The following is a 9,656-nucleotide window of genomic DNA, read 5'->3' as shown; positions in this document are numbered from 1 at the left end:
AATCTATATTGACTGTGCAAAGCTTTTGATAAAGTCAACCATGATATTCTTCTGCATAAACTATCAGGCTTTGGTTTGACAAATAATATGTTGAATTTACTGAAATCATATCTTCAGGGTAGGAGACAATATGTAACTTACAAAGAATCAAAATCATGTGAATATACTATAAACTCCGGTGTCCCACAAGGATCTAATCTCGGACCTATCTTATTTATTTTGTATGTAAACGATCTACCAACTTGTGTTAAGAACTCAACAGAGCCGTGGTGTGCATGTATCCGGTGTTACCGCAGGTAACAGCAAAATGTAAAGAATTAAAAAGTTGTTTCAATAAAATGACAACATTGTTAAATACGTTAATGAACACCGTTGCCGTCAAGTCGATATTGCCTAGGACATTTTTTCTGCAGCCGACAGAAGCGAAGAGGGAGGCCGTTCCGCTACCCTGAAGAGGCAAGAAGGAAGAAGAGGGAGCCAATGCAAGGAAAGAGCGGGAATGACTTTATGGGGTTATTCATATACCTGTTAAGGGGTCCTGTTGCCGTTCATACCTACCGGATCAGCCAGTGTTGTCATATCGGATTAGCAGAAAAGTGCTAAATCCCAGTCTAAAATAGGAATACAATTTCTGTGAAGCAACTAGAGGTAGACTACAGAGCCAAGGCCGGATTGAACTACAACTGAGACCAGTTAGGTAATAGACGAAAAAATATTTTCTTGGTGTGATTCGTGATTTGGACAAACTTTGCTGCAAAATACTGAGTTGGCAACAGTAGTATGTACAGCTGGGCGTTTCCCTTCCACAAAGGAGCGGAGTTCTGTCGTCTGCTCAGTGCTCACCACACAAACGTCAAACTGACCAGAGAAAAGTGTGGATCTTCTTCTTCCCCTTCACACCTCATTGCAATGAAATAGAGACAGATGAAAAATTGACAAGGGTTTTCCACTATTCATTGGGTTTTCGTGGTAACTGTCTCATGAGTGGTAGTTCTTTCTAGGAGTGTTTGTGGCTAAATCACTGCTGATTGCAAAACAAGAACGAAATGAACAAATATCTAGCTCGAAGACATGTTTTCTTTACCGGGTGGGAAAGGGGGGTGATAACGTCTAGCAGGCATAATTGTCATACTGATAGCCGGTGACACTTTTGAAAAAGTCATGCCACGTCAATGGAACTCACAAATTCTTTTATATGCTGATGATATTAAATTGTACAAAGTAATTAATGGTCTAGACGATACAATAGATCTCAAAGAAGGTATAGAGAAACTATATGATTGGTGCTGCTTAAATGATCTCACATTTAATACAAATAAATGCAGAAGCTTGCAGTAAGGAAAGGCGGGGCAAGCGCCGCTTGCGTTGTTTTTTAAAACACTTTTGATATCTTAAGTTCTTGTTTTTTAATGCCTTTATACACATTAGAATGGAATTTATTTACTGTAAGATATTTACATTGCAGAATTTTCATTTCCCCTATATTCTGTTCTTTTGGCGTGAAACATAAACCGGCTACACCCTTGACGACGCTGGGCGACGCGGCACGACTGACCGCGTTAGAAGAAGAGGACTGCTTGCCTTTCTCCCCGCTTTTCGAGTGACTTATGCAGTTCTGCATGGACACTGTCCATCCCCGTTTACGAAGAAACAGGCCGAGGGCAAGCAACATCACGACCGCATCTGTCTTTGGCAAGGGTGTTGGAAAGAATTCGTCCACACTAGCCACAAGTGTTGCTAACTTCCAGAATTTTCTGTGCAGCCGTAGCACCACCTAACGCGGTACGGTTTTCATGTTTGAAACTCTAAAGCAGGCTATTGCCCACTCTCCGGAGCGAGGAGCGAGATTCTAAGAAAAGGTTCGCTCCGCTCCGGGAATCGGAAAATTTCTCGCTCCATTCCGGAGCGAGGAGCGAAATTTCAGAAAATGGTTCACTCCGCTCCGGAGCGACGAGCGAAATTCAAAGAACTTGCCCACTCTGTTCCGGAGCGACTCCGGAGTGCTCCGAGGTTGGATAATACGAGTGTATACAGAAAACTAACTATCAAAGGTTCCGAGTATATTAGTAAATTTTTTTGTGGAATTTGTACGGCATTTGAAAATCGCCCGTTATTGTTGTTATAAAACTGATTATTACTAAAGCTAACGCCACGGAAACAGTCCAGACAAGATTACGTCACTTACCTACAGTGTTGCCAATAAGCAAGGAATAATCCTTACACAATACACCACCAGGGAAGACCCAATGAACCACATACCTACAACGCGCAATGTGTCAACTGTGAAGCGTAGAAGAAGTGTGGCAAACCTGGAGGGCCAGGGGTGTGGAGGAGGCAAGGGGAAGCTTCGATCTTCACTGGACTGTTTTCGTGAAGAGAGCGATATTATTATTATTATTATTACATTTTCATTATCACTTTTACTACTCTACTACTACTTCTGGGGACAATATATTTCAATAGCAGGTGTACCACCTGTGGTTTCATAAGTTGAGAGAATGGAACCACTCTCTCATTTCCTGCCACCATGGATCGCGACTGAAACTCATTTCGGTTCAACTTCTGGTTCGGGCTAAGCACTTCGGCATATCGGCCCGACATTACAGTTCACGCCGCGGGAGAAGTGAGTTATTCCGGAATATTGGTTCGAGTAACACTGGCGAAACTACTGCAGAGAATCCATTCGACCTTCTAAAAGCCAAAAGCGAGCAGAGGAAAGGCGAAGCAACTTGTACGGAGGAAGATAAAAGGCAGACAGATGTTCATGCAAGACACTCGCTGGTGTATGATTGCCATATCTAACTTTCTTTTACGCTGGTTATGTATGATACTTTGAATGTAGCGAAAGGGAAAAGTTTAAAGTAATTGGAAATTCAGGTTGCTAATTTTAATTTTTCGATTTTTGAATGTATGAAGTTGAAAATCGGAATCATGCTTATTAATGTTACCGTCGGCCAATTAGGAAACGTTTTAATTTGAAATACAGAGTTTTCATATCTAACTTTTTTAAAATCCTGACACTAGAAAGTTGAAAACCGGCTTAACCAAAAATGTAAGTTGCCACATTTGGTTTAATTTTATGAAGGTATAAAGTCGAAAATATGAATGCTGTTTGTATACAACCGAACAGGGGAATTTAAATAGTATGAAATACAGGGTTGTCATATCGATTCTTTTTCCCAATTTTAAAGGCAGGAAGTTGAAATAGGTATTTAATGGTTACATACGTATACTACTGCAAAAATTACAAAATGACTGGTTGCCATATCTAACATTTCAAGTTTGTAAGCAGTAACCTGGAAATAAGCATGGTGGTTATAAGAAAATTGCAAAAAAATTTGAAAAACGACGAATGGAATTTTGCTATATTTAACTTTCTGAGTCTAGAAAGCCAGAAAACGTATACGTATAAAATTAATATTTTTTGTATTAAGTACGTTGTACACAGCAAACTGAAAGCAAGTTTTCAGTAATGAACAATGTGTAGTCAGCAGATAAGTCGAAACAAGATGTATAAACCTTAATAATCGTGATAAACACAAAATATAATATTATCTACTTGGATAGGGGCATGTCCTGAATTTTATGGTTTCATTTTGGAAAACAGAGCTGCGAGCAATACGTGCCTTCCTCACTGATGACATTTGATTTGATTTTTGTTACTTAGCTTCGAATTTTTGGATAATCGCGACGATGATAATGAGAAAATTGATAAATGCGTACTGAAATTTTTTTTAAAAAAAGTAGCGCGCTGTACCCCAATAACATAGTGGTAACAACGTCGCCTTGTAATGAAGGGGCACTGGGATCGATAGCCGGTGGAGGGACATAGTGGCTCGAATCCCACTTTAGGTAGGATTTAAACTGTAGGTCTATTCTCGATAGCGTATTGTTGAGTCTTAAATCCACCAAAAGTCCATAACAAAAGGCATTGTTTCAACGTATGTTGAATGTATAATTGCAATGTATATTGCGATAAATTAATCCTTAAGCAAATATACATTTGTAATTCTGTTTAACAATAAGAGACTTCACTTTCCTTTACATCTATTCACAAGAGCATAAAAATACAACTTGGAAATTAATTTATCTCTTACGTATGTGTGTGTGTGTTTTTTTCTTAAATCTGGCAAAGTCCTAATAATGTATTCACTTCATAAGTGTCTATTACATAACAAAGCATCATTGGGTATTCAATATCAGACGAATAACGAATTCCATGGGAATATTTCTGCGAGTTCATGGATGTGACTTCAGCTCTCAACGACAAATGGTGTTGGTTTGACCCGCGTTAATGTCATTGGTGTTTCCTTTGTGTTTGTTTCTCTATCACAGTATATTTCTTTCCATAGTTTCTGTGTCCAATTGTTTTACCGACTTATCTAGAATTTGTTTAAAATTACGGATCATGAGAAATATACGATTAAAGGCAAGGCAAAGGTAATAGTCCGTAAAAGACAAATTGTAACTTATACTTAGTTTAAAGGGCAATTGGTCATTGTTGATTACAATTATAGAAATAACTTGATCGAAATACTTGGTTTTCTTTTACATACATTTTTGTAATTTTTTTTGTGCACTTTTCCATTCCTACTTGAACAGGTTGACTATAAATAAACACTCGGCATGGTTTCCTTCAATTCATTATTACAGTATAGATCTTCCATGATTCATGTGGCTTATGATGCATAGAATTAACACCTATGGATTTTTCTTTGTTGTTCTTGTATATTGATTTAACAAATCTAGTCACCTTATACTTCCATTAACCGAGACTGGTTGGAATGATTTCTCCATTCGAATGGACGTCCGGAAGGGAGGGGGTCACGCCACCCGGAAATGAAAGTCAATCAAGAAGTACATATTTCACGCATATAATTTAATTTCAGTCACAGTAATATATGTTAATTATTGCAAGGGCGTTGCAGGAACATAATAACTTCAAACTGTAGACTTTTTTTAAAAAAGAAGTAATACTATTTTGGGGAAATTCTGCCTCATTCTGCGCCCCCCCCTCCCTTGGAAAAATACCTTGCTTGTCCCTTCCTGGAAAAATCCTGAAGACGTCCATGCATCAGCGGCCTTAAAAATTTCATTAAATGTCCATACATCACCGTTGACAAGCACACATAATATGCATGTAATGATACAAGAGAACAGCTTTTAAAGGCTTCTTTTTATGACAGTGAAGATAAGAACAACACGCGCAAATAATACTTTTAAAAGAGAACAATCTAGCCAGAATTGGTGTAGCATAATTCTAATACAACTGGCAACACTGGATCTGTCTGGCAAAGACGATGTCTCTACCATGTACGGATAAGTCGAACGCAACTTACAACGCAGCGAACGAAGTTCTCAACCCCGAAAGCACACACAAACAAGCTATGTACCAGTTTCACTCACCTCCCCTCTTGAAACGGGCACAACACCAATGCGCTAGCCGATTGCACTGAGTTACCTGCAAGGAACACGGAACGAAGCTGTCTGTTGTATGGGGGAGGTGGGTCGGATAAATCCGCAAAGCAGAAAAAATGATTGCTTGAAATTATTCGTAACCCATTCAACACATAACATTCAAACTCTTATATCTAAGAGTCGCAATACAAAATAGTACATCTGAATACAGAAAAACTATTTACGTTATTCATATTTCAACTTAAATCAAATGAACAATTTACGTACTATAGCTCTCTCTCTCTCTCTCTCTCTCTCTCTCTCTCTCTTGAACCAAAACAACATTCTTGTATTGTTTTGATTTAGTTCATTTTACTTCTCTTCTTTGTCGCTTTTGGCTAATCGCGAAGATGGGGATGATGGATGTTATGATTAAATTGATGAACGATACACGCAAAGATTGTACACTCTCCTCACTTAGTACTCCGGCAGTTTGTTTGTTTATACAGAATATTTGCAGAAGATACAATTCAACGTACAAGTGTATAAAACAAACTTATTACTAACTTCGTTGACCCTGTACAAGCCCATGAAGGGATTTGAACCACCCCACGGATCCCTGACGTCATAGGATGCTGTGCTGTAGAGCGACCACAAACAAAAAAGCTTCGACCAAAAGTCCCCGCGCACCTCCCCCTTCACCCGTTCGACTAGGGCCATAAGGTAGCATGATCCACTCTGTCCCTCCCCTCCAAGCGGGGGCGATCATACAGACAAACAACTAGAGTACGTGGAAACAGGACTGCAGGTTCTTTTCCATGTGGTGTTCTACTATAACAACTCCGTCACGGAAGTCGGCTTTAATGTGCACATTCCCATTATTCATAGTTGCATTACAGCATTCGTGTAAAAAAAAAAACTTCTAACCGGATCGTAGCGTGCTGTCAAAAGCATCACGCCCCGGAGCGGAGTGCTGTTGTCTCACGCTCCGCTCCGGATCGGAGTGTGCGTCTAAAAAATCTGAACCACTCCGCTCCGGAGCGGAGTACTGCTGTATCACGCTCCGCTTCGGATCGGAGCGTGTGTCTCAGAAAGCCGAACCATTCCGCTCCGGAGCGGAGTGCTGTTATATCACGCTCCGCTCCGGATCGGAGCGTGCGACTTAAGAAGTCGAACCACTCAGCTCCGCATCGGAGTGCTGTCGTACCACGCTCCGCTCCGGAGCGAGGAGCGGAGTAGAACTGACGCTTCGAAGTCGCTCCGGAGCGCTCCTTTAGTACGCTCCGCACTCCGCTCTGAAACCCTGATTTAAACTAAAGAGAAATTGTAGGCAGCGTCGCCTGGTCTTGGTCTTTCGAGGGGGACCGAGCTGGTGCGTCGCGTGCCTTGGCAACGGATTGAAGGCCTACTTTGTTGCACTGTGGTAGAATGTTCGGGTGGTCAAAGTACACTGCCCTTCTCTGTGGCGTAGCAGTAACGTCGTCACCTTATAAACAAGGGGTCTATGGTTGTGCGATGTGGAACCACTTTGCCACAGAGGCCGGCACAATGGACTAAATCTATGTTATTTTTTTTTCCGGGGGACATGTTACTTTTTCCGGGAATGTTTACTACAGGGACGTTCTACACCGTGACACCGGCCCTAGGGAGGGGCAACTAGGACACTTGCCGGAGCCTCCACGCCAGATAAAAGTAATTTCAAGTAAAAAAGTTAATATGCACTATTCGTTTAATAATAGAATGAAATTATGACGTAAAAATATTATTTTATGTGAAAAATGTAAATTATCTACAAAGTCAAAATTCAGTGAAAAGTATTATGATAATGTTAAATACGGAGAAATTAGTACTCACTTTTATCCGCGAAGCTGTTTTTTCTTCTTTTTCGATTAATTTCAGTGGCCACTGCCACCATCCTCGTTGGAACTTGCTGCGCTGTTGCTTGGCGTGCGTCTTTTGTTCGTAGTTCTCTGGTTGCCGTTAGGTGCGCTGTGCGTCTTGGTACGTCGTCTGCTATTTCCGGGCGATAACTGCTGCAGTAGTGGAATCCAAGTATGGTGCGCTTGCCCGCTATCGATGTTTAGTTCGTGCGGGAAGTGCATTATGGCGTGCGTTTCCTTGATTTTGGTGTCTATGAGCGTGTGGGCAGTGTGTTTGACTCGAACCTTTTGAATTTTATGGCTATTGTATTTGATATGTCTAGCAAGACCGGTAGTGGGTTGGGCTTTTTTCGCATCTGCTAGGTGCTGTTGGATTCTTTCATTGACAGATCTGATGGACCTGCCGATGTAATGAGCCTTGCACTCACACTCAGCATCATATACACCTGGGTTGTCAAGGGGGGAGAGGAAGTACCGTTTGTGCTTGTTCAGTTTGTCAGTTATTTTGGAGTTGGGTTTGTGCGCTACTTTGATGCCAAATGGGAGAAGGGCTTTGGCTATGCGGTTGGAAGTGGTGGGATGGTAGGGGAAGGCAAACCATTTATATTGGTCGCTGGGGGTTGGTTGTGGCTGGGTTGCTTGTGGATGGGTTGATTGTGGTAGGTTAGGGTGTCTGACCTGTATTTCCGCCTTACTGCACCAAGTGGAGAGTTGTGATTCAGTGTAGCCATGCTTCAGGGCTATTTCTGTGATGGTGGCTATCTCCTCTCGTAGATCCTCTTCTTTGCCACAGTAGGAGAAGGCTCTTCGATAAAAGTTTAGCCACACATTGGCTTTTTGCTTAGGGGGATGGCTAGAGAGAGCATGTATGTACTGGTTGCCTGCATCCGGTTTTCTGTAGACGACGTACCAAGACGCACAGCGCACCTAACGGCAACCAGAGAACTACGAACAAAAGACGCACGCCAAGCAACAGCGCAGCAAGTTCCAACGAGGATGGTGGCAGTGGCCACTGAAATTAATCGAAAAAGAAGAAAAAACAGCTTCGCGGATAAAAGTGAGTACTAATTTCTCCGTATTTATATACTACCGCGTCTCTCTTTTCCCAATCATGAATGATAATGTTATTGGAATATTGGATTTTTCATAGGAAAAATAATAATTTGATGTGGAACACACCCAGTTTTGTAATTAGATATAATGAAGGTCGAACCAGTGGCACATCGGAAGTGTAAAGAAGAAGTAAGTTAGAAACTTCTATTAGCCAACCATAATTCTCGACTTTAACCTTCAACATATGCTCTTAGGTAATAATATGAAATGTATACATATGTATAAATTAAATGTGATTTTATAGGACACCTGTACTTCAGATTCAGGAAGAGAAATCTCTGGAGCTATCATTCATACCCCGAGGAGCTTTTACTAAAAACTATTCTCTGCCCTTCCTGAGGTCTAAAATCTTGCAAGACATCAACTATATGATAATTTCTCGAAGTAAGCTGACATTCTTTCACTTAGACATGTTTTATATTATTCCTTCGCATTAATCATGACGATGGAAATTAGCGCAACAGTGATGAGTATGTGAAATAACATCTGTCCCTGCAGAAAATTTTCAAAAGTGTGCAGATGGGAAAGCTGTGCCACTAAGTTTTATATATTGACTTTATTTTACGTCATAATAATAAAAAATGAAATTATTCATTTTGTATTATTGTTATTTAGTGTATATTTTCCGCTACGGTGAGTGATGATTAGATGAACATTTTGAAGGGACACTCACAAATATCACCCAAGACCGAGATTCGAACTCCAGAACTTTGGAGGCGAGTCGAAAAACGTTTTAAACAGAAAAGGAGTGACATTAAGGTCGTGGTAGAAAACATTTAAAGAATACAGACCCAAAGATAGAAACAAGGAAAGAGGAGAGATATAAAGATACCCCAAAACGGAGAAATAATAATAAAAAACAGAGGGAAAGAAAGGTAACTGTATAGAGTGTAGTGTGAAGAATGGTGACTGTCAGTGAATGTACAACAAAGGAAATGAAACAGATAACGTTAAGAGGAGAGGATGAAATGATCAGGTGAAGAGGAAGTAATCATCCAAAACTAAGCAAAGAAGATCGAGAGTAAGAAATAAGATGCAAGGAAATAGAAAAAGTTACAAATAAACGAGGTAAGAGGGCGTAAGTGACCTTCTCCAATTGATTCTCGTCCGCCAATTTGAATGAACCATAACAAAAGCATAACTATTTCTCTGTGTATTTTCGTACATCAATATAGATTAAATATGATATTCGGAGAATAGGTGCATATAAAACACATACCTTACATAGGGTTAGCAGATGACAAACTTTAAAATAGAGGACATCTT

The sequence above is a fragment of the Lepisma saccharinum genome, chromosome 27 (assembly GCF_977018435.1).
Source record: "Lepisma saccharinum chromosome 27, izLepSacc3.1, whole genome shotgun sequence".
In the NCBI taxonomy this organism is placed as follows: Eukaryota; Metazoa; Arthropoda; class Insecta; order Zygentoma; family Lepismatidae; genus Lepisma; species Lepisma saccharinum.
Note: the sequence above shows the minus strand (reverse complement) of the source record.